Genomic DNA, 26,821 nt, shown 5'->3' with positions numbered 1-26,821 from the left:
CTGAATGAGATGGGAAAACAGCAGAGGTTTTGAACAAAACACTGATATCATCATCTCACTAAGTTAGAAACGTCAATGTGGCTGTGCTTTGGAGCTCTCCTACATGATAGAGAGCAAGAATGGAAGCAAGAAGCCTTTGAGATTAATATGGCAATCCAGGTGGAGAGAAGGTGGCTCATTCCCAAGTGGTAGCAGCAAAGGCAGTGATAAGTGGTCAGGTATTGGATGTTTTGATGATAGAAGTGACAAGTTTTCTTGATAGCTTGGGTGTGGTATGTGAAATAATTTTAAAAAATCAAAAATAATTCAAAATTCTGTAACCTGAGCTACTGGTATTTATAGTAAAAGGGAACACTTAGGGATGGAACAGTAATTTTTAGGAAAATATCTAAGTGATATAATTATGGACATGCTAAATTCGAGGTAGCTACTAGATATCTGAGTAGAATTATCAAGGACACAGTAGACTAATCTGCCTGAGTTCATTCTTGCCTTTAAAACTTACTGAACTGATTATGTTACTTATTTTACCTCTTTGTGATTCCAATTTCATTTGTTAAAAATTATGATAATATTACTGCCTAGTTCATAATGATTTTAAATTAATATAATAATTTGTTCATATCTAAATATCTGTATCAAAATATAGTATGTTTATATCTAGCTACATGTCAGTACACAGATATATTGCACCAAATATATTAATCAAATACATTAATCACTAGATAATTTCAGCTATTATCATCATTTGAGTTTGGAATTTGAGACAGAGGCCTGGGCTGGAGATTAAAAATGTAGAAGTCATCAATTTATTGACATTGTTTATAACCATAGGACTGAATCACCCTTGTCACTTGTGAATATAGGTATCATAAATAGTTTATGCTTTATGTTTCAAATATTCTTGGTTCCAAGATGTTTTTTTCTCTTAAAGTACATCTTCCTGTAATGTTTATGAAAGAATGTTATCAAAGTTCCTGAGTGGGGCTGGAGGTATAGCTCAATTGGTAGAGTGCTTGCCTCGTATGCACAAGGCCCTAGGTTCAATCCCCAGCACCACAGAAAACAAACAAACAAGCAAAGGCCGTGAGTAGATGCTCAATGGAAAGTTTTAATTAGAAAAATGTTACCTCAGGGGCTGGGGTTGTGGCCCGTGGTAGAGCATTTCATAGCATGTGTGATGCACTGGATTCAATCCTCAGCACTATATATAAACAAAAAATAAATAAATTAAAGTAAATCTAAAATATATTTTTTAAAAAGTCACCTCAAAAATGTGGAAGATATGTAAAAAATATTAAATGTTCCTTAGGATAGTCAGTTAAGTCTATCCTAAGGATATTAGAAATCTGTATGTCAGGAGGCAAAATCAATGGATAGAAATAAATGGACCCACATTAGTAGAAATGCAGGATATATGTAGCTATTCCAATACATAGGCCAATTCTTTCCCATTATTCCTGACTTTCACAGATGCATGTAGGATACAGAGTCACCACTATACTGTCTCCAACAGATGGGAGGCTATGCAAATGAGTTTGGATTATGGGCAATTACAAGCAGTTCTCTTATTGGTCAATAGCCAGATGCTTAAATTTTAAGGGGCTCTAGTAGAGAATTCAAAGCAGCAGCTCAATTGTACAATGCTGATGCTGTCCTGAGCTCACTCTTCTTGTCAAACCACTCCTGCTCATCGTTTTCTACAGTGTCCCAAGTTTTCTCGGAGCCTGAGAAATCCTATTCTTTATGCATAGGGTTATTACTGACCTACAGTAAGCAGGCCATAACTTGAATCATTTCTCTGGTTTTGGTAGATTTGTAGTGGTCCTTTCATAGTCTCACATCTGTTCTCACTTGTGGTCAGATACTAGAATTAACGGAGGGTTGGCTTGAGCTAAGCATTTGGCCATTGACTATGAACCAACACTGAAACTGACTGACTCCCAGGAGGCCCCATCAAATCCCCGTGTTCTTTTCAGAACACTGTGCTAAGCAGCATCATTCTGTGCTTCAGATGATAGCCATTCTTCATGGTATCCAGGATTTTCCATGGAAGCACTTAGCACATTATTAAGAGATCATTAACCCTATAATCCTTTCATAAGACTTACACAAATGGAAATGTGAAGGTATTATTAATTTTTCTTCTCTCTGCCAATACTTTATTGAAAATTTCCTATAAATTATTCTACTTCTTCGAAAAGGATATGACATTATCCCATTTTTCCTGATGGAGCAACTAAACACTTCAGAAGTTAACAGAATTTCGTGGGGTCCCATATCTAGGTAAGGAATTGACATACTTCCGGGAATGTCCTACCTCAAAGCCATTGCTTTTTTTTTTTTTTTTATGCATATAGCAAGCAACTCCTATAACCTTGTGCGTTAGGTCAGAGACCCAGAGATACTGCTTTCTGTCAAGTTGGCACATTTAATTACTGAGCTTTTTGATGGCTTTTCTGTGACTTGCAGGTGTGGTATGAAGTACCTGTGAACAGCATTCCGACAGCAGATGGATATTCCCACGTGCAGATGCCTTGTCAGGGTTTTCATTTTCATCTATGTACTGTAAAACTGTCCTTATTGTCACCAGAGTCCTTGAGACTATCTCTTTCTCTATCCATTGACTTAGCAAGTCATTCTATCCTGTCATGCACCGAGAAGCTTAGAAAGCTGCAGATTTAAGTTTTGTGTATCTTTTATCATTGAGGGTTTTCTTGGTAAAGCAATATTTGGCTTTAATTTTCACACACACACATCACACATGCCTGTATCCATGCACATATATCAGAATCTGTATGCATCATAGGCACACATATGCATATAAGTATGTGTATATTTAATTACACAACTGGATGTGTTTTGACCTTTATAAACCCACTTTATTACCATCAACTCTGTGTGACCCAACAGTTTCATTTACCACTGACGCTCCCTCATTCCTGTTCTAGTTCTAAGCAAACATCACAGCACCCCCTCACTAGTCTGTCACCCCCCCATAGACTCATGGATGGATGCCTGAATTAAAGGTTGTTGTGAGCACTTATGTCACAGTCTTTGTATGGACAAAGGCACTCACTTCTCTTAAGTATGTGCTCACAAGTGGAATTGTTGGGTCACAGGGTCTGGCACGTATATTCAAAGTGATTTGGAATGCTGTTCAGAGTGGAGGTCGGCAAATCAAATGATTAAAATGAAGCCAAATAGTACTTATGATTGGAGAAAGAGGAATTGGGGTTACTCCTTCTGGAAGATATGGCTAAGAGGTGATTTCCTAATTCTCTTGAAGTATATAAAGGGTAATTTTAAGGAAGAAAGGAACACACTATCAATTTATACAAGGTACAAGATGAGAGAAAATGGGATTAAATTTCAACAAAAGAGTGCTTAGGCAGAGTATTATCATAATTAACATAGAAATAGGTTACTGTCCCTAGGGTGTCTTCAAATGTATAATGCTCTTTCCTTGGGTAAAAAGAAGAAAGGTTAGGAAGCAAATTTGTCTTGCTATCTCATGAGTCCTTATTCTTGATTTGTTTTCTAAAAGATACAATTTTCTTACTAATATGTCTTATGTCTAGGATACCGTACATATATGAAGCCAGAATACTTCAGTGCAGCATAAATGCTAAACTAAAGGGTTATACCCAAAGACTTAAATATGGATTTTCCAGAGGAAAGCTGGAGTATAAGATTATAATTATGATATTTATGAATAACATTTCTGAGACAAACCAGGAATATCTGGACACTTTTTTGTTTTGTTTTGTTGTTGGTATTGAGGACTGAATCCAGGAGCACCTTAATATCCTCAGCATTTTTTATTTTTTATTTTGAGACAGGATCTCACTAAGTTGCTGAAGCTGGCCTCAAACTTGTGATCCTCCTGCCTCAGTCTCCCATGTCATTGGGATTACAGGCTTTGCCACCATGCCTGGCATACTTGGATAGTTTTGACAGAAGTAAAGCTAATGAAGAGTCAATGCCTTTAGTATGGCAGAGTAGCTTCCGTTAGACCAGCCTTTCTACAGATAATAAATGTAAGCTCTGAACAATATAATGAACTTCTAACTGAAAATGCTGGACAGACAACTAAAGCAAGCACATTTTAGAGAGGAGAAAAATAAAAATAAAAAATAAAATGAAAATAAAATAAAAATTTTATTTATGAAAATAAAAACCCTGGCAAGACACCTGGTTAGAGGAAAGGCATTACTCTACATTAATTTTTCATTTTCATGGCTTCTAGCCTGAGAGAATGCTAAAATATATCCTGGTACTGGGGGCTTAACTTCTGAAAGTCACTAACTTTTATTGAGGACAGGACTTATAATTTGCTTTATGTATGGTTCCGTGAGAAAAGGACACAGAGACCACTTTAATTTATCCCTATAACACTTACAAATATGGAGTTTAGCTTCCCTTTTTATTTTTCTGTGCCTGACAATTGATGCTTGTGTATGAATAATATAAAAAAATGAATATAGATATATTCCCAGTATGAGGCTCCAAGCTGAACCACTGTTGGCATATATGATACCATTTTAAGAATTATAAAATGCCACACTTCTTAATAAAATGGCTCACCTGGAGATTTCTGGCAAACTAACTACAAAAAGATGCTTAAGACCACTGTATAGTACACCTTTGGTGGGTACTGTTCTGTAATCCTAGGCTGGAGGCCCTCTCTGGAGATCCCAACAGATCAAATCTGGCCACTTGCCTCAAAAAACACATGAAAAAAATAATGGAAAGACAAAGAAGACCAGTGCTTCTAGCCCTGTTGTTAGGAGTCCTGACATGTTGCTTCCAGATTTTATAGAAAGGAGGACCAGAAATGCACATAGTGGAGCAGTCTTGGTCAAACTGGTTTGCTCATCCTTATCTCAAGATGGGTCAGGTGAGCCTTGTCAGAGATAAGAAAGTTGCTATTGCCTAGGGGGTAGTTTTGACTCAACCAAAGATGTTTATCAATCAGACCTGTTGTTCCTGAAATCCAAGGTGACTCAGCAAAGGAGACACTTGAAGGCAGAAATGACAAGATTTTTTTTTATCCTGCTTTTAATTTTCCATTGGCAGTTTCAGGTCTAAGTGAAGAGTCCAAGTCCTTGTTACATTCTCACAGTAGTTTTGGTGAAAAATAGCTCATGGTCTGTTGAACCTTGAGGTATTGCCATCAAGGGTCCCCTTTCACTAAAAGATCATGCCCCCAAGAAGAGTGTGGCCAGGTTTTACCCACAACTTGTCCATCACACAATGGCCAATTGAGAGGGATATAAATGGCAGCCTTGGACCATTTGGTTTTTCATGACTAAGGAGATTTTCTGTTTAATTTGTTTCCTTGACACTTAACTTTCAAGAGCTCTTGGACCATTTTGATCTTTTCCTACTGCTCACTGGACTGAGATGAAAACTCTAACTCATAATTCACCTTAATGGCAAAGCTAGTCTTCAAGGGCTTAACAATTTGAAAATACTTTCCAAGATTTTACATGCATAGTTTTTTTCATGATATAGCTCAAAGTCCTCAGATATTAATTCTGATGATCCACTCAGAAATCATCATTTTGGAAAATGGTTTTACCTAAATTCTACTTCTAAGCATCACTTTTGTTTTTTCCTAAAATGTCTAATTTTCTATGTGTGCACATCTTTTGCAAGAAAGTATAGATACTATATGATCATAATTTCAGGAATAATCATTTCCTTTTTGATCCTGAGAACCCATGGCAGAGATTTACTTTGGCTAGTCCCCCAAGAACATGGTTAGTAGTAATGCATTAGTTTTCTATTTTTTTTTTTTACATAATAAATTATCACAAATGCAGCATCTGAAAACAACTGAAATTCATTATCTTTTAATTCTGTTGGTCAAATGTCTGGAAAGTGTTTCACCAGACTACATTCTGTGTATCCATTTCATGGTCTGTGTTGAATTCCAGAGGTTTCATTTTTCTGCTCATTCGGATTGATGATAGAATTCAGTCCCTTGCAGTGGGAGGACTAAAGTTCCCATTTTTTCTGTTGACCGTTGACGGTCTACCACACTCTTGAGACATTCAGTTCTGATTGCATTCTTGGATCATATTATTTAGTAAAAATTTAATGAACCCTTAGTTCCCAATAAAGAATGTAGAGATGAGTAAACTATGACCATACTTATTAAGTACTGATAATAGAAACCACGCTCAAAGTTACAGAGATAAACTGAATTCTTTATAAAGCTGTCAATTTAAAATTGTCAATTTATCTGCCCAGATCTTTAAGAAAACAGACAATGACTTTTGTCACTGAATTCCTAATACCAAGCTCTTGCGAGGTATATATAATAGGCACTCAACAAGAATTGTTGGATTCATGAATTCTAAAAGTATTAAGCATCTACTTAAGGCCAATATTATTTTAGATGTTTGGTAAACATTAGTGAATAAAATAAACAGTCTATACCTGTGTGGAGCTCAGATTCTAGCAGGACACTTAATATTCTAGGGAGATACTTTCATTTTATTGCTGAATGATTAAATGAAGACATGAATGTGGGCAGCTGAGTAAATAAATTGAGTACAAATTATCTGAGATTTCGAATACCTTGCTTAGGTGTGTGAATCTTGTATTATAGGTAATGAGGAACCAGTGAAGAGTCTTAAACAGAAATGAATTATTAGCAAAATCAGTTTTTTAAAAACACTTGATGCTAGAGTAGAGAGAGGATGGACTTAGAGGTGAAGAAAGACTTGAACCAAGAAAACAACAACTCAAATAGAAAGGAGGGGATGGTCCTAAGAGATATTTATAAAGCTGAAATCTAGAGAGGGGAAAAATGTTACGGAACCTAGTGTGGTATATGGGAATCTGATAAGCAAGTTCAGACACATATAATCTATTATTTGAGTATAGGTGATAGTTACCGTTTTGAATTAGATGTTTGCTTAATGAAAATTCATTTTCCTGTTAATATATGAAAAGGTTCATACATAGAAATGCCTTAAAGTGTTCTGACATTTGATATCATGCTACTAAGCTAACCAATAAGGTACAGAACATCTGTCAAACATAGAGTGTCCTTCAATACTCGAACAGGGAATGTAGACAGTATTATTTTTGAAAGCAATAGACTTTATGTGCAAAGCCATCTGAACTGAAAGCATAACACGGGAGAATTTAGCAGTTGAAATGCAACCAAGCACACATCAGAGGTGACCTACATAAGGAAACTTAGTACAAATGATTCCTCCTTTGGGGAATCTACTTTTGTTCTTTCTTGTTCAACTGGGGAGAGGCGGGGAAAAGTCTGTAAAAATGCTAAGAAAGAAAGTAGGATGGAAAATGATGTTAGAAGGGGCATTTGCATTGTGTTTGTGAGGATTTCTAAGAGCTCTATGTTAGAATTATACATTCTATCTGGATTTCTTCTTTCTTTAATGGATTTTCAATAATGACTCCCTTGGGACTAGTCTGGTCAGTGTCCTGCAGGGTAAACCTTTGATCAGAACATAGTCCTGCAGCAGATAGGATCTGGAGGCAGACAGAAAGTCCAGTGGAATCTTTGAAAGGGTCTTCCACTACTGATAATTAAAAAATTTTGTCATACTTAACAGAGAAGAGTCATCATAAACCACAGCAAGAAAGAAAGCAAGTGCCTTTGATTTTGTATTTGCTGAGATAAACACACACACACACACACACACACACATACACACAGACTTACATATCAGTACAACCTTAACATAGAGTACTATATGGGGACTAAATATTCCGTTGTACAAAATGTTTGTTCATCATATGGTGAGCTTACTGAGATGCTTGGGTTGAACTACCTCAGCCTCCTGGCTGAAAGGTTTAGGGTTCAAGAGTTAATCCATCAATACTATTGTGTCCAGATTAAAATTACTGCAGGATAAGAAGTGTTGGATTTTTATTATTTTCTAAATCTTTAAGCACACAGACGTACACATATACTAGTTAAGAAATAAACATATAAAAAAGAAACATAGCTTTGACTTTAATTATGAAACTGTTTGAAATAATATCTTCTTTTTTAGGTCATAAGGATACCCTCTATTCAGGACCTTGTACAATGAGAAAGAGTTCTGGAAACATCAGAACTCTTTATTCACATCATGAATTTGTGAAATTCTAGAGTTGGGAATGACTTTGTTGAATCCCTTCATCCACAGAGGTGTACAGAGTGTCCAAGAAACTTCCAAATACATCGAGCTGCATAATTCTAGTACTGAACTGTAATACCTTTTCTTTTCCTGAAGGACAAACATTGAGCATTCTTGTATTTATTCACTTTTTTTTTCACTTGTATGGATGTTTATAAGAGGATAAGAGTGCAATTTCAGTAGCTTCAAGTTCAGAATGAAGGAGAATTCAGGGATACACCATTTTGCTCTGCATCTTTGTCTCTGGCCCTCCCCACAACCTCCCCCTACTCATATTGAATTACGTCATGCAGGGAATATGTAAATATTCTGATATCTAAGTTTTGTTTATTAGATGAAAATACTATAACCTGAAAGCTATTTTTTAAAAGACCTGAAGACCCTAGAGGGAATATTCCTGTGTTATTAAATTAATTATTTAATATTTTATAAGTATTTTATTTATTGTTCAATCATTATGCCTTGAAGAAGATAACCAAAATAAGTGAAATCAAAGGACTAAAAGGACAACTTCCTAAAATTGACTTTTTTGAAGGTCAATTTATTTTTAATTTTTGACCTAAAGCTGGTTGTCATTTTTGCATTCATCGTGGGGTTGCAATATTCCCAACGCATTAGAAAGTGATTTAAAAAAAAAGCAGCAAAATTTAAAAGAAAAACTGATTTCACTAAGAAAACATTTATTCATCCAAGTCTTTAACTTTTGCCACTTGAAATATTTTTTCAAAGGCATAATGCCTTAAGAAAGTTGAAAATGATTGAAGAAATGAAGTCACATGACAAATGGGGGGAATTTAATGTACTGACATGATGTGCTGAAAGAATTTTTGTTGAAATATTTCTGACTTTTATATCCAGATCAAAAATTAAGGGCTAAATAAATTAAAGCTTAATTAAGGATAGGAGCTCTGTCTTATTTAGTTTTGTTTCCTCTCCAGATTTTTACATGGAATATTCAACAGCTATTGTTATCCTGAACTGTAATTGACTATGGTTTGTAGTAATTGGAAAGAGCAAGTATCTATTATTTATACCAAGTTTTCTATTGCTCTCAAATTTCATGGACCAGTTTTCTATAGACCATATTCACCAGTAGAGCAGTCTATGTTTTTTGGTTTTGAATACACATTATTTACCCAATAAATGAATTTAATAGTATCACCCAGCCATCAAGGGTTGCTTTCATGAATTACAAATTATATGAAAGAATTTTATACAGATAAGTGTAAATTTTTTTTTAGTACTGGGGATTGAACTCAGGAATATTCAGCCACTGAGCCATACCTCCAGCCCTATTTATTTAGATGCAGGGTCTCACTGAGTTGCTTAGCACCTCACTTTTCCTGAGGCTAGCTTTGAACACGTGATCGTCCTGCCTCAGTCTCCAGAGCTGCTGGGATTACATATAGATAAGTGTAAATTGTTAAAAAATTGGAAAAATATATTTTTTAAAAGTTTAAAAAACTTAAAAAAAATTTGTTTAAAACTCCCCAGTGGCTTCTGTCCCACTTAGAAAGGTAAAATGCAAGCTTCAAGCTCCATCATCTGTTTCTACTTCCATCTCTGACCTCTGGATTCTCTTCTGAGCTTTTCCTTCCTCACCTCTCTGTTGCTCCTTCCTATGCAAGGTGCATGAGTGTCTCTTTCTGCCTGGAATACTGTTTCCCCTCCTCCTCTTTACACAGCTGGTCCCTTCTTATCTTTCACATATCAGCTCAGTGGACCTGTGACAGTCAGGGCTCCAGCAGGAATACTAAATCCATGCTAATTATTGAAAATCAAATTAAAAAAAAATAAATGGTGCAGGGAACTGAGTACCCCCGTGGTTAAAAACACCGAGAAACTAAACAGAGAACTGTGAAGCAACTAAGGAAGGATCAACAGCAGGAAGTCATCCTTACCCATGGACTGAGGGAGAAAGTTTTGCTACCAGAGCTACAAAGTCAACTGGTAGAATCTAAAACTACAGAGAAGTTCCCTTCTGATGGAATAACTGTGAAAAGCAGAGAAGGAAGAAATAACCTACTTTTTTTTACTTCTCCTTGTTTCCAGTGCTTGGCTAGCAGGAGCTGACAGCCTCAGAAACCTGGGAACCACAGGCTGTATACTGAGACAACCCTGTAATGAGGCAGAGGATGGAAAAAAAATTGGACATGAGGGCATGGTGGCCAGGGACCTCCCTGTACAGGCGACTTTCACTGGATGAGACAAATCTAATCCAGAAATTCTGAAACATTTTTTTCTCTTTTACTTATATTTTAGGGGATCAGGAATAGTTGATAGTGTCCAAAATCTCTGATAATTGAAGGAAAATAATGTATCCTTTATTGTGCATTTTAACCCCCCCCCAATGAACAATGAAACCCGTTATTTTAAATTCAGAGATACTTGACTGAGGATGTATCTAAAGGTTAAGGAAAATCCTACTCAACATATTGTTCAAAATGTAACAACCCTTTTTTATCCTATATATCTTGACTTGAAGTGTAGTGTCTGGTCCACAACTTATAGTTTATAACTATAGTCACCATTAGAAAATGAAAATCACCAAAATGGGTGCCATGCTTAATCATTTTACATTTATTACAACCCCCTTGAACTCTGCACTTCAGTGTTTACTCTTATAGTTCACAAATACAAAATTCTACAACTGAGGTAGCCATGCTGACCCTGTTCCTACCATGGCCTTGAAGCCACTAGACAAACTTTGAGGCTGGGAAGGGATCCATAACCCAGCTTGTGGACCCAGGATCCTTAGAGCAGTATTACACCTGCTTTTTCTTTCTCACCTTCCCTCTGTCCTCTTGTTCCTCCACTCCTCTCTCTAGAGTATCTCCTTAACTTTTCATGCCAGTTATTATTATTTTTTTCTAGAAGCCACCCAACCACACTCATATATCATACATGAAAGAAAACTCAAAGCAGTAAACATCACAGACAGCAGCTATCCCAAGGGAAGGTGCCACAAAATGAAAATAAATGAGTTTTTATTTTGTTAGCCTATGAGGTTATGCAGAATAGACCTGGATTCTGCTTAAGAGTTCCCAGTCCCCTTAGGGCCATTAAGTAACAGAGGCAGGCATTAGAGAAGATTCTTTTTAAAGGGGACATTAAAGTACATTTAATAATAACGGGTTGGACATAGAAAATCATGGGAGGAATGTAGTACAAAATAGCGAATGAAATATTTATACATTCCATTGAAGCTTCGTGTATATTCCAGAGGGAGATGTCCTAGCGAGATGGGTCTTCCCCTTTGTTCTGAATCTATTTTTCCAATTGCTCTGACACAGCTGTTGGCTTTGCAATCATTCTGAAGTTGATTAGATCAGAAAGGAGAGGCTTGCCTACCCAGCATGACCAATGGCAAGCATGAAGTTTGTGGGTATTCCAGGCGTGGAGTCTGTGTATCCAAGTTGGTTTTGGTATTTTGCGGGCCTCCATGTCGTATTCTAAGTTTGAGTGCTGCAGCATTTTGATGTCATCTGCATCTCAAAAAGCACAGTACAGTGCATACACTTGCATAAAACCACCAATGAGTTTGAAAAAGGCTGTTGGATTTATAGAACATGGCTATAATTACATTCATACACATGCTCAGCTAAAAGCAGAATCACAACCTTGTTACCTCTGTTCTGTTTGTTTTAATACACAAATCATCTGGATTTAACTTTAAGGGAATATCTGGTTACCTATTGGGAAATGCTTTTAATTTGCTGTTGGAATGATTTAGTGTTTCTAAAATACTTGGTGCAGGTGAGCCTTATCACATAGTCATCTTTGTCTCAAAGTCAGAGAGGTTGATAACAACTATTTAAAAACAATGTGAGATAATATGCTGATTTCAACCATTATTTTATTTACTCCTCGCAAAAACCTAGGGAGGCAGGTATGGATTTAGATTTCCATGTTGCAGATATCGAGATAGAGGTTCACAGAACTCTCCCCTGCCACCCCTGCTCCTGCCCCTGCCTCCAGCCAGGTCTGTCTGATCCCAGGTCCATTGAAGCAACAAAGCTGCAGATCGAGTAGCATTTTAGTGAATGTTAACCTCCTTTAACAGGAATTCTATAGGTGCATTATAGCTGCACACAGGTAATACCAGCTATTTGGAGGCTGAGGCAAGAGGACTGCAGGATCGAGGCCAGCCTGGGACACCCTGTCTCAAAATAAAAAAAGAGGACTAGGTATGTAGCTCAATGGTAGAGTACCCCTGGGTTCAATCCCTGATACTCCAAAAATGAATAATTAATTAAAATAAGCAAACAAAGGAACTTTCCTTAGTGGAAATTGGCCTCTGTATCATGTGACTATGACCACAGCCCAGGATGATTTGGGGACTTGTTGGAGGAGAACCTTGAGTGGCTCTTTGCCAGCAACAACCACCCTTCCACCTGTTTCTTCAGGTTTCTTTGCCAGCTTGGCTCCTGGGAAGCTTGATCTTGCCAAAGGTACCAAGTCTCTAAGCATAGGATCCAGAGCCAGCGTCATTCTGGGTCAGCAGGAACGGTCAGCTGAATTATTGTCAGAGGATTAGAATTAGGAATGACCTTAAAGTTCCTCTGGTCTGAACAACCAGGTAAAGAAGATGGTCCCCGGGCAATCAGGGGACATTAGAGAGCCGCCCAAGCAGGAAGTCAGCCTGCATGAGAAACAGCCTGTACCACCAGTTCCCAACTCTCCTCATCCTGCATTGCCAGGACACACTACCTACTTTTCCTTGGCAATTGACATTTTTTTTCCTCTTGATATTATATTTTACTATGTTGATACTATATTATAGAAAAAATATTGAATGGCTGGGATAGAGGATGAGTTTTAATTTTTAAATCTTTAGGGAATCGATCTGGCTTTTCATTTGTTGTTTTAAACATTCACACGTGGAAACTGTTGATGGTGTCTCTTCAAAGAGGAAATCAGAAATGAAGTCTCTGTCTTCAAATACCTGGCAATAAAGATAAGCTTACTGGGGCTAAGACTAGTCCTGAGGTTTTTCTTTCTCTTTTAATCGCTGTGTGTTTGTAGGAATTTTGGCAGAGGACAATGACACCAAGTGTGGATACATGTATCTTCTAAAATCACATAATTGCAGAAAAAAAGGAGGGCGGGCACTGAAAATGGAGGGGGCCACCAAATGTTTTGGTGGGCTCTACTGATCCCATAGATCTTAGAAATTGATAGGTCAAAAGGAGAAATTTTCTTTGCAAGTGTAGATTCCTAATCCTTAATGCATTCTGAGAATTTAACATTAAATTTCTTTCATGGCTAAAAAAAAAACAAAACAAAACAAAAAAAAACCTCAATTTAGAACAAAAACAAATGACCTTAGAAAACACCATTTCCCTTCCCTGAGGATGTGGAGACTGTACTTTGCACATGTTCTGTAGAATAAGAAGGCCTCTTGACTGAATATGATGATCTATATGAACCCTTTTCATGTGCCAGGGGAAATAATCAGACAATTGTGCAAATGCTTGAATATTTGTGGCTGCTGGATTATTTTTATTATGAAAAACTGTCTGTTAAGACTATTCCCTACTAAAGGAAAGGTTGTTCTGGATAACTGATACGTCTACAACTTTAAAAAAAATAATAATGCTATTCTTTTGGAACTAAACTGAGGTTAGAGGAAAACAATGAGTTTCTTCAAGGGACTGAATTCTAAAGAAAAACCAGAACAGGAAATATCTTGCCCACTAAATTCAGCCTTCCTTTGCCATTCTCCAGAGATTGGGTTTGAAGAACAGCATGGAGAGAGAAAGAGAGAGAGAGAGAAACATTTCCTCCAATTTGTAATATTGGATCAGGCCCATTTTAAACTGTGCTAATTTATTCTTCATTGAACCATGGAGATTAATTAATCCTTTGTTTTGCTGGATTAATGAGTAATCAATATGCCAAAGGGAGAAAAAAGAGAATGATTTCTATTCAAGGAACAAAGCATTCAGGTAGCCAAGTCATTTTATCTTTCATGTTTACAAAGCACATCACAACCCAGATGAAATGTGTGGCATTCAGGGAGATTTTAGAGATCTCTTTCTCTCTTTCTCTCTTTGATTTTGAACTAAGATATCTAGCGTTTGTATGTTTCAGAAGAATATAAGCCACTGGTACAATATGCCAACATAACCTGTCTCATGTGGGTATCTTGGTGGGCTCTACTCATCCCACAAAATTTAAGTCAGTTTCTGTAGTTCTTTAGCACATTCTTAGGCTGGGAAGGTCACAGCCCTCACAACCAATGAGAAACCTTCCCTAACAACCAATGCTATATTTGAACACTCTTGCCTCCTTATTTTATTGGCTTCCTGGTGTCCATCACTATTAGAAATTGTCAGTTTTGTTTATATGATTCTTGCCTATCTCACACCCACTCCCACACTCAAATATAAGGGTAGGCATTTTTTTTCCCACCATTGTATTCATTGAGGTAGCAGCAAGCCTTGCCCACAGCATCCAAGCAATAAGTGTTTGTTCCATGAATGGAGGAATTTGCCATGGATCACACTTGACTTGAAGCCACTTTTTCTGACAGATATGAAGGCCTGGGTGGAATTTGGAGCTCTTAGAGGTCTAAAACCTAAGTGAGACCTATGGAGAATGTCACAGGGCTTGGGGGACAAATATCATTTCCCAGGATGGGGAGCTTCCTACTTAGACTCGCCTAGCGGCGGTGGTCTCCTCTTTGCCTATCTAGTCGAAGCACAATTATGTGTAGTCCTGAGTAGAATGGCATGTTGGTGATCAGGATGGGATGGGTGGATGCCATGTGTGGAGGGGATGTGTCTCCTAACTGTGGGAATCATCTTGATCCTACTCAATATCACTTGCTACCAACTCAATTCCCATTTAAAAGGTTAATAACAGATGCCAGAATCAACCAACCAACCTGCATTACAGTGCATTATTAGTTTTGTAGGAGTTCACCTGTAATCAGAAGCTCCAGCACATATTTTTATATTCTTTTATTTTATATTATAAAAAATTATGAATATAATTTTGTAATCCATTGGTATCTGAACTTGCAAGTGATCCTATACATCAAATACGTATGTTCATGTACATCATATTTATTTCTTCAAACAAAATCGAGAATGCTTCCTTTGTATGCCTCTACTTTAGACATTTCTATTCAAGATTATAAGGTCAAAATTTGTCTTTTAAGGTTTTGTGAAATCATTGGAGTTTTTAAAAATTATTTAGGGGTCATGTCTAGAGTCCTATGGTGGTAGGTAACAGCGCGCGCATGCATGCGTGCACACACACACACACACACACAAGCAATTGATTGAAATATGTGGATTGAAAAATCAAAATCTATCACAAAGGAGAGCTGAATTTGAGAGATTAAGAATCAGGAACAAATGAGGACTCTCTTCAAGGTTTCAGAGTGGTGATGAAGAAACATCAACTCCTTTACATTTTGAGCTCATGCAAGACAAGGGTTTTCAAGAAATGAATGCAATTGGTTTAGTTAAGTCAGAATAAGATGCCCAGCCCTTGAGTTGGAGACCATCTTGCATGAAAATTCAGAAATGCAGAAGGTTTTTCTCCTAGGGGAAAATTAGTATGCTATTAATTAACAAAACATTAAAAGGGATGCTATGCAGGCAAAAACACAGATGTCCACTATAGGAACTCAGGTATGCCCATCATCCTTTTTTTTTTTTTTAATTTTATTTTCAGAGCAGTGGGAAATAATCACTCATAGTAATCACATCACCTTGAGCAATGATAAAAGAATAAACTTAGATTAAATTTTAGTGTTGATTAAAGTACAATGCAGCCAGTACTTTAAAAAGAAATATTAATTGATAGTGACAAGGTAGGAAAGTGGAAGGAAATTAATATTTGGAGAGAGCCAAGCACTATGCTAATTGCTTTACAGGAGGCTCTCATTTAATATTCATGATGATTATAGGAAGAAGACATTCTTAAACTCATCTTAATGATAGGGAAACTGAGGATCAGAGATACTCAGTGATTTTTTTCAAGGTTGCATGATTAATAACATACTAACATAATGATGTGGTGCAAGTTGTATTGCTGTCAATATGGTTCCAAAGAAAAACACGTGTAATTGTTAGTCTGCCTTGCTGAAGTGATGTTGCAGTTGTCATGGATAATTACTACATAACTCCTCTCTGTTGGTCCATCATGTTATCTTGAGACCTAATAAAACATAAGCATCTCTTTTTCTGCTGGTATTTTTAAGGACTATGAATATTATCACCGGCTAGCACATTTTCTTTTCTCACTAAAAAATCTCAGTTGTCAGTTTTTATTTGAAATTGGCTGTACTGTTTTTAACCCATTTTTCTTAGGTCAGGTTTCCTAGAAACAGTTCTTGAGATGGGGATTCAGGTGGATGTGCTTTATCACGGCACACTTTTCAGAAAACAAATGAACTGAAACACTTCAAAGGAAGTGAAGGAAAGAGAAAGAGTCAAGCAAGAATATGCTCCCAGGTAAAAACAAGGACCCTTGTCCTGATCCACAGGGGACTCTGGAGCATACTTTGTACTTAAGACATTTCACTCCTGAAATTGGGGACTAGGTGAGATATCGACTGAGAGTTATTATCCAGAGGTGGGGCAACACTGAGCCTTTAATAGATGACACTTGCAGGAGCTGGTAGATAGGTTTACCAGCTCAATAAAGGGAATCTGGGCCAGCCATGAACGATATCAGCTCTCATTTGACATTCAGGAGTCGAATCATTGCTAACTTCATGGTCAAAGAGAGAGTAGGTCTTGCTTCCTACTTTTTCCTTTCTCCTTGTAACAAAATGTTTTTACTCCTCAGGAAATGTCCTTTCTAATAGGATGATACACCTCACTGCTGAGCCTGCTAGTTTCTGGCAGGAGGACATGTGTCCTTGGCTATGTAAGACAATGCTTAGTCATTGGCTGGATTTAGACCTGCTTTCATCACTGTAATGATATAGTGGTCTTGTCCTAGAAGACAGAGGATAGGCACCGATGCCAGAGAGCCATGATTCATGACTTGAGCTGGTGCATCTGCGCTCTAAGGATGCAAGCCTTGTAAGAGAAAATAGTACCTTTTTGTTTGTTTTCTTAGCTTGCACATCTAGCCTAAACATTCATATCTTACTTTTATGGTTTAGGTAGATAGCTTTTGTTTATGTCCCAATTCTCCTTTCTCTTATCTGATCCTCTTGAATTGAGTTTCATAAAACGATACACTTTTGTGGTTTAACAGATATCAGGCTATTTAAAATAATTTGGGTGCGCTAACGCGGAGGGATTTTTAAGGAGGGAGACTTTCAAGGTAGCATAAATAGTTATTTTCTACTTTACCTAACATCCAAACGATTGTAATCACTATCTTTTTCACCAACTAAATCTTTCAGTCCCTGTGCACCCATCTGAACCCCCACTTTCTCCTTTCATGGATAATATCTCCTGTCTTACTTGTTGTTTTACAACCTCTGACCTCTTCTAAGTGCTTTAGAAACACTGCTCACCTACTAAGTGCAAGTAATGGAACAACCCCAACATACCTCTCAGGGCTTATGATGAAAGTCAGTTATAGATCAATTTTTCAGGGTCCAAATCCCCTGAGCACCCTGCATTTTAGGAATTTCCACTCCATTTCTGCATCCGTTAACTGGTTTCCCTTTCTGCAGGATCTGCTCTGATCTCATACATTCTTCACACTACCACTAGAATCCTATTTATTAAACCCAATTATTTTACCTTTTTGTTTCTTTTGAGTTTTTCCTTGGGCTTGCTGTCCAAAAAGTTGAACAAGTAATTAAATTTAAAATAACTGACAAATCAAATTATATCATCTTGTTGCTTATGCTGTACTAGTTCTCCATGATGTAATTGATCATAAATTCTAGATAACTCTGTGTGTGTGTGTGTGTGTGTGTGTATGTTTATGTGTGTTCCCTCGGTAACCACAAAAGATTGGGTCCAGAGCTTCCCACACGTGCCCAAAATCTGTGAATGCTCAAGCCCTTTATATGAAATAGCATGGTATTTGCATTATAACCTATGCAAATCACCAGCTTACTTTAAATCACCTCTAGATTACTTATATACCAATAAAATATAAATGCAATGTAAGTAGTTGTTATACTGTATCATTGAGGGAATAACAAAAGCCATTTGTACATAATCATTATAGATGAAATCTTTTTTTAATATTTTCAGTCTATTGTCATTTAACTCTGTGGATGTGGAACCTGCAGATACAGAGGACCAGTTGTAAATATATCCTCATTTTGTGCCAATTTGCACCTTATTGCCTGCATGCTGCATTTGCAGATTTATGGGCTCACTAGGCTTTCTCAACCTCAGAATGTGAACGTATGTCATGTTCTCATATGTCACGGTTCAGCCTTTCCTCCTGTGTCTACCTGAGCTAATCTTACCATCTTCATGTCTTTGGAATTGAAGCAAATTTTACTTCCTCAATGAAGCTTTCCATGAACCCCCAGGCACTTTTAGTTATTATTCACTTTCTCCTGTGTTTCTTTAGTGCCCTTGATATATGTACATTTTAATAATTTGCAGTTCTCTATTTACAAGTCTGTTTCTCCTCTGAGTCATGAGGGCAGCCATGTAACTGCACAGATATGGCTCCCCAAGGTCCAGCTGGCGGTGGTTTTCATGTGATTGTGTTGGCTGAACACCTTGTAGAAACCAGTGGAGACATAAATACCTCATCTTGCTGAAAATTAAGAAAACATACGCTTAGGTGGGATTGCCAATGAGCAGCATCAGAGATGGCTATTCTCGTATAAGTGATTTATTGAGGGTGTGCTCTCAAGAGAAACCTGTAAGGCGGTGAGGAAAGCTGACCCTAACAGGGAAATAGGCAGAGAATGGTTTCAGAAATCTGGCTTCCACCTGTTCCACTAGAAAACATTGGAGCATGGATTTTGACTTCCACTTTGCAAAGGAGCTGAGGTTTTATAGCTCTTGTTTACGAACCACTCCTCAGGAAGGTGTTGGAGTGGTGTACGTATAGCTTCCCAGGCAACTCTGGGTGAGGTGGCTCTTGTGAGCTAGAGGCTAGGTCCCAGAAAAGATGGGAGGATAGAAACACGGGCTCGGCAAAGGAGAGCTGTCAGGGGTGGATGCAGTATCTGTAATACATACCCAAATATTCTTACACATAAAAGAAGGCAATAGTTCACATTTGTTGAAATCTCACTTTCTACCAAGTGCTGTGTTCAGTGCCCTACATGCATGAGCTTGGACCTGTCAGGGGTCTGTCCTAGAGTATGTTAAACAACTATCTTCCTGGAGATTGCATCATAGAACAAATCCAGTCAGGGACCCAGGGAAAGAGTGCCTATTCCTGCATTTCACTGAATTTGAGAAGCACTGATTACAAGGTATGTCATTATTTTATGCTCTACTAGGAAAGAAAACAAATACCTCCTAAGGGACTATAATACAGTGCTTTCCTATCACCCACAGTGACAAATCACTTGGCAGACATGTCAAAATGTAGGAGAAAGGCATGCATGTTATTTGGAGATTCATGAATATTGGTGGCCAAACAACAAATTGGAAGAAGTTTTTTTATTAAGAAGTATACAATTTTAAATCATGAATTAATCTCTTTGAAATGAGTTCTAAACTGGGTTATTTAAAATGATCATTACTTGGCTGGGGATGTGGCTCAGCGGTACAGCACTCGCCTCACATGTGAGAGGCACTGGGTTCGATCCTCAGCATCACATAAAAATAAATAAATAAATAAAATAAAGGTATTGTGTTCGTCTACAATTTAAAAAAATGTTAAAAAAATAAAATGACAATTATTTTAAAATACTATAGTGCACACAAATGTTTGTAAGAATTACATATTCTTTCTATGTCACACAGAGATTCTTAAAACAATATGCATATACTTCCTGAAACTTATATTTGCTCCAGTACATCTATATGGTATTTTCATATAGAATCATTATGTGCTCTATTCTAAGCAGAGATTATATTAATTACACCTGTCAATAGTTTATCAGTAACTCTTACAATTTTCTACAATGGTATACATCTGATATTAATTACGATGTTTTCTTGTTCACATATGTTTTAATTCTTGATATAAAACATAAAAACAAAGACTATTGATAATTTTAAGAGACTTTTCAATAAATGGACCAATTACACATGCTGTTGTATGCCATACAATTTTCAAAGATTACCCATTACTTCCCTGGCACATTTCAAGTAGTAGAAAGCCAAAGACAATGCCATTGATTTGATAAAACCAAGACTTGGAGTTGGCATATTGGCTTACTCTATTACAGATTGGTGTTTCCTCATTTTCCAGTATTAGTGTGAACATTATAATATGAATTATATTAGAGTGAACCTTATAAATATTAACAGTGCAATATTTTTAATGAACACTCTCTGAGCAACAGCCAAATGAAATGAAATAGCCACCCTCGTTATGCTTTAGTTCAGTTAGTTAATTGAAATATGAGAGATTTCTTTATTTATTCTATGTTAAAAAGTGCTTATTGCCTTAGCCAGCTAGTTGCTATTACCAAAATTAAAAACTATATAAATTACACAAAGCTATCCACAGAGGCTAGCTTAAAAATTACTGCCCCTGCTGAGGATAAAATGATGTCTTTGGTTGAATTACCAGATACAAAATAACATCTAGAGATAAATTATTTTTTAGACCATTATTAAAGGATTAAAGGTAGGTCCCAAATCTCTGTTGACCAGATTCATTTTCGCCTTTATGGTTGGTATGCCTTTGCTCAGTTTTGAGTTATTTATAACAGAGGAAATTGCTGCGTTGTTAAATAAAGCTCAGAGCTGCCACAAAAACGAATCTCATTTATTGCTTTTGTTTGTGGGTTTGGTTTTCCATGCCACCATCAGAGAGCCTGCTCTGGCATCTTTTGCAAGTTATCCAAATTTTTCAATTGGTTTATACCTAAGCTGATCAAAAAACACTTTCGGTGCAGATTTAAAGCTAGGGTTCAAGTTCATGTGCAATCACTAACAGTTTTTAGAACTGAAAGTCTAAGCCTTGGAATTGTTTCCCCCTTGCTCAAGAGTGGGAGGATTGGTAAGGGAGAAAAAGTTTTCATCACATAGCTTTGCCCTTAGAGATAAGCTTCAATTTTTCACCTGTCTAGGAAACACTATCTCAAAAGAAAGCCAAAAGGATAACCTTTTGAGAGAAAGTGAGAGCATCTCTCTGCTGGACCATTCTACTTGGCCCATGATGGAATTGTATCATAGGAAAATTGAATAGCTTCAGACGTTATGAAAGTGGGTCATCTCCCACTATCCTGATTGATCAGAAACTATTCCAAAGTCAGTGGGAGTGGGGAAAACCCATGGAAATAACTGCAGAGCTTAGATATGTTTTATTGGCATTTTATTCAACAATAGTTTAAACAGATGTTCATCTTTAGTTGTTCTTTACTTTGAATACAGAAGAAATTTAGTTTATTTCCCAGGCTAAGAATAAGAACAAGGAAATGAGCACTCTCATACATTTTTTTTTCCTTTTTATACATCTTTCTGGCTTTAAAAGTAAAGGAAAAATAGGGATAAGTTACAGAAGAGAATAAAAATCATTTGTTTTTATTTGGTGAATCATTCATTTTTTAGTATATACTATGTACTAGGTATTGTTCTAAGAACTGGGGCTATAGCAGTAAATGCAATAGACATTTCTACCCTTGGTGAGCTGACAGTCTCATCGGGGGAGATAGATAATAGTAACAAACAATATGACATGCTAGGTGATAACAACTCTTGAGAAAAACAAACTGAGGTATTCACAGTACACACAAATTCAGGGAGTACTTTCACATTTTATTTTATGTCCATCTCACCCCTACAACTCTGCACCATGGCTCTGGAAAGAACTGGAGACTGTTGGAGCCTGTGAATGGAGAAAGGGATATGTTGGAGGTATGGCTGGATTGTTTCAGAAGTGTTTGCTGAAGGTGACATTTCACATTAAAAACTTGAAGGGGCCATGGTGCATGCCTATAATTCCAGAGATCTGGGAGACAGAAGCAGGGGGATTGCAAGTTCAAGGCCAGCCTGTGTAACTTAAGGAGACCTTGTCTCAAAAGAATAAAAATAAAAAGGGCTGGGGATGTATCTCAGTTCAAGTAGCTTCAAGTTCAAAAAACTTGAAGATGTTGCTATTTAAAGGAAGACTGTTCTAGCCAGAAGGATCAGTCTGTGCAAAGGGGAAAGCATGTTTGGCAAGTTTCGGGTCCAGCTAAAGAGGCCAGTGTGGTTGGACAAGAGTCAGGACAAGGATAGTAACAGGAGATAAAGTATGACAAGTAATAGGGAAGGTTATGAAATGAGTGTGCTGTGCAGCCACTGGGGAATTTTGAACAGAGGAATTTGATTTAATATTTAAAAGGTTATTTTCACATCTATACAGAGAATAGACTATGGGGCTGAGGCTGGGCAAGTCTGGAAACTGATCTTACCATGCGAATTGGTGACTATCATAGAGAGAGGTGCTTGCACAGGTTAGGTCCTACTTGACTTTTGTTGTGATGCAGGAGGAAGATTACCATCTTCATTTCCCATTGTTGAGATATCCATCCATCCATTAGTTCATCCTGCACATATTTATGGTATGCCTTTGATACATCAGCTACTGATAAAGGTTCAGTGGAACAATGAACAAAATATGAACATTAGTCTCATGGAATTTATTATCTGTTTAGGAGAGGATTGACTAACAAACACATATCATGCCACATATTTGTAGTAGGTTAATATGGCTTCTAGGGGAATGCTGATGGAGGGTCAGACCAGGTGGAAGTAATGGTGGATTGTATGGATTCTGGATATATCCTGAAAAAAGTCCATTTAAATATTTTCTTATACAACATATGGATTCACAAGAAGAATAAAAATAAATTCAGTTTTTGGTATTGTTATAGTAAGGGAGTATATCCATGTAGTGTTTTGCATGGATTTGAGTGTGTGTGTGTGTTTAGGTGTATAAAGTGTTTTGTAGTTATAATCCTATGCCACCTACTAATATATACATTTGCACTTAGTATAGTATATACCATGACATAAGGGTATTCTACATCCTTAAATATTAATTAAGAATATAATCTTTAAAACAAAAGTCCAGCACTTCACAAATCACATGCATTACCCTGTTGTCACAAGTAAGCATTAGAGTGGGTTCTGTCGAGACTGGATGGCAGCCTGCAGTCTTTCAGAGAAGAGCTCTCTTTGGGTTTGCTGTGCTTTTTATCTTGCTGTTTCAGAGAGCTTCTTAACTGGGGAGATTTGCCAAAGAGCTTATTCTCTGAGTTTGGTAAAGAGCCCAAGAGTTAGGTGGCCAAAGCTTTGCCCTTGGCCAGGCACCTGTGCTCTGATTCTCAAGGGAACATTTCTTATGCTGATGAGGCTTTCCTCACCTAGCACATTTATGGACAGGCAATTCTCATGGTCACTTGTATTTTTGTGGTCTCCCCAGAAGTACTGGCAGAATCTAGACAGGAGCCCAGCATCACATCCTTACACAGACAGTGGGAGTTACTAATTTCTTCTGGAATCTCTTCTTTTTATACCTCAGATAAGCACCCCCTCTGCCTGCCTGTCACTGTGGCCTGGTTGCCTTCCTCTCAATCTTATGTGTGGAGACTTCTTCATAATTTTCCTGTTGGTAATTAGGTCCAAGCATTCAAATCAGCATTTGCCTGGACTGGAAGTGTCTGAGACACGTGAGTGCGTGCACGTGGCTTGGGTACAATATGGGATGGAAATCCCAAAGCTTACTAAAATACTAAGCATTCTTAACTTACTGTTAGATAATTTTGTTTTCTTATTTCCTTGTGGCTTTGAGATGTGTTTTGGGGATTGTTTCTGGCATGCAACATAAATTCTAATCAGAATTGAAGCACATTTCAATAATTAGTATTACATTTGTGTGGTATGTCTCATTCACTACTTTAAATTGGCACTTACCTGTTATTTATTATTAGAACCATAGATGCTATTCACCTGTCAACAGGCACAGCTCATCCTGGAAAATGAAGGTCTTGCCTAGTGGAAATTAGTTGAAAGAAAGAAAAATATTGACTTACTATTCTCACCATGGGAATTGGTGACTACCATAGAGAGAGATGCTCGCACAGGTTAGGTCCTACTTGACTTCTGTTGGGATGCAGGTTAAGCAAGAGGAAGATTACCATCTTCATTTCCCATTGTTGAGATATCCATTCATCCAGCACATATTTATGGGATGCCCATGATACATCAGCTACTGTTAAAAGTTCAGAGGAACCATGAAAAAAGTATGAACATTATTCTCATGGAATTTATTATCTGTTTAGAAAAAGGGTTGACTAACAAATATCTATCATGCCACATATTTGTAAGTGCCATAAAGTATGCATATGGTAGGGTAATAGGACAAAGAATGAAGTGGACATGCTGTGTTATATGACATGAACAGGGAGACCTCTTGAATATGAATGGAGATCTATAAGATGGGGGGAATTAAGTCATGATTATCTGAAGAAAAGTTGGTGCAGACAGAAGGAAATAAAGGGTAAAGACTCCAAAGTGACAGAATACTGTCCTCCAGGAGCACCAGCTAGGGGGCATAATAATCGGGAGGGGAAGTGATAGAGATGAAAAGGAGGTAGCAAATCCTTGTGGTTTTGCTATCTCATTGCCTGCCATGCCACCATTCCCCCTCTTATTTGTATAATGTGTTAGTCAGGCTTTTCATTGTTGTGACCAAAATACCTGATAAGAACGACTTGGAGGAGGAAAATTTTGTTTTGGTCTGTTTCTAAGGTCTCAGTCCATGGTCACCTGACTGTATCACTCTAGGTCTGAGGTGAGACAGAATGTCTTGGTGGAAGGGTATATTGGAAGAAAGTTGCTCAGCTCATTTTTGTTCCAGAATTTTGAGATGAAACTAAATTCCCTGGTTCTGTTGACAGATGGGATTTGTTCAGGCCTCACCAATTTCCTTCTGGGTTCTTGTCTTGCAAATTTGAAGTCTAAAATCCACAGACAAGAACAAAAGGGAAGAGTGAACTTCGTAAGATTTATTTACGTGAGAAGAAAGAGAACTCCCATGATGTAGGAGGGGATCTGATAGTATGCAGGGCTGGGGCCTTCTGAGAAACTGAAGGAGCATGAAGACACCACCCTCACTGACCCCCACTTCCAATTCCCATCCTTGCCATCAAGTCAGAAAGATTTCAGATGTGTTGTTCAGAGTGACAAGCATGCGTTTATTGAAATGATAGGAAAAGGGAAAGTGGACATCCTTCAGGGAGAGAGTGTGTCTACTCAGAGAGGAGAGGGACAGACAGCATGTCTCTCCTCAGTTTTAGTGGGGATTTCAGAGAAGTTTCTAGAGAGCCCCACCCATGTCTACCTCTTGACTTTTGACAGCAGGATGGCATCAGATTTTCAAGTCCCCACTGCTATGACAACTTTGGCTCATACTGACCGATTCTAATTGGATTCTGAACCATACATTCTTAGAGGCTTTATGGTTAGGAGGAATTATCCTGATCTCCCTGATCTGGTCTGTGAAAAGGGTCACAAGATCTTCCCCTTCAAAGTAATTTGGGTTTTTCTTATTGGTGTTATTTTGGGCCTGTATTTTCTCTTCAGATAACAGATAGTTTGCTGAAAAATATGACATATCCTCTCCTATTAAACCAGGCAGGTCTGCAGGTGTTTCCTGGAAAAAAAAAAAAACATGTGTGTGGGGAGGCATAGTAGGTCTATTTTGTGGAATTATTCCTTTAACCTCATGTTCCCACTACTCACATCTGTATGTCCCCATCAATGGCAACCAAAAAGCAGAGGGAGGGAGGGAGGGAGGGAGAGAGAGAGAGAGAGAGAGAGGAGGGAGGGAGGTGGAGTGGGGTGGGCAGAGATGACAAGAAGCCAAGGTCAAGATGTAATCCAAGGGCATGTCCCCAGTGACCTACTTCCTCCAGTCATGTCCCACCTGTCTTTAGTTACCACTCAGTAGTTCATTCAAATTATTAATCAATCAAATGGATTAATCCACTGATGAGGTGACTGCTCCCATGATCAAATCATTGCCTAAAAACCTTACTTCTGAACCTTGCTCTATTGGGGACCATGCTTCAAAACCTTGAGCTTTTTGTGGAACATTGAATGTCCAAACATAACATGTAGAGCTTGAAGATGTTTATGTCTTCTACAACTCCTATTTAGAAAGAGATGTCATCCAGGATAAATAAGACCTTAGAGTCATTATCATTGGAAAGCTAACTATACTTCTTGGAGATTCATGAATGACCAGCAAAAATTTGATTTAAAAAATAAGGGGGAGGTGTTGCTGGTAAATCGAGAAAGGAAATAGAATGTTATCAGGGAAAAGAGTGTGATAAAATAGCAGGAAGGATAACAAAATAAATTAATTTTGAAGACAATTATGTTTTTTAGCCAAATTAATTACCTTTGATTCCCCCTTTTTTTTTTCTTGTAGGGCTCCAAATTTTTTATATAGTACACAGTCATGTGTAGCAGTTTTCTCTAGAAAAGAAAGAAAGGAAGGAAGGAAGGAAGGAAGGAAGGAAGAAAGAAAGGGGGGGGAGAGAGAGAGAGAGAGAGAGAGAGAGAGAGAGAGAGAGAGAGAGAGAGAGA

General features: G+C 37.6%; 1 protein-coding gene and 1 long non-coding RNA gene across 8 annotated transcripts in view; one reads left to right on the top strand and one right to left on the bottom strand.

Annotated features, from left to right (window-relative positions):
* Rbms3 (RNA binding motif single stranded interacting protein 3) overlaps positions 1–26,821 on the top strand; it is a 1,302,406-nt gene that overhangs the window by 604,341 nt on the left and 671,244 nt on the right. The window lies entirely within an intron of this gene.
* The window catches only part of LOC125613818, a 24,611-nt gene continuing 17,510 nt past the window's right edge, over positions 19,721–26,821 (bottom strand). The window contains exons 1-3 of one of the 2 annotated variants that reach the window (XR_007344409.1): positions 24,262–25,940; positions 22,639–22,811; positions 19,721–22,070 (exon numbers count right to left, since the gene is read on the bottom strand). This is a non-coding gene — a long non-coding RNA (uncharacterized LOC125613818). Of the gene's footprint in view, positions 22,071–22,638; positions 22,812–24,142; positions 24,221–24,261; positions 25,941–26,821 lie in introns of those variants that run through there. The other variant, XR_007344408.1, reaches the window with a different exon arrangement.

This window comes from Marmota marmota, unplaced genomic scaffold, assembly GCF_001458135.2.
Source record: "Marmota marmota marmota unplaced genomic scaffold, marMar, whole genome shotgun sequence".
Lineage (NCBI taxonomy): Eukaryota > Metazoa > Chordata > Mammalia > Rodentia > Sciuridae > Marmota > Marmota marmota.
The sequence above is the reverse complement of the archived record's forward strand: the minus strand, read 5'-3'. Positions and strand labels throughout refer to the sequence as shown.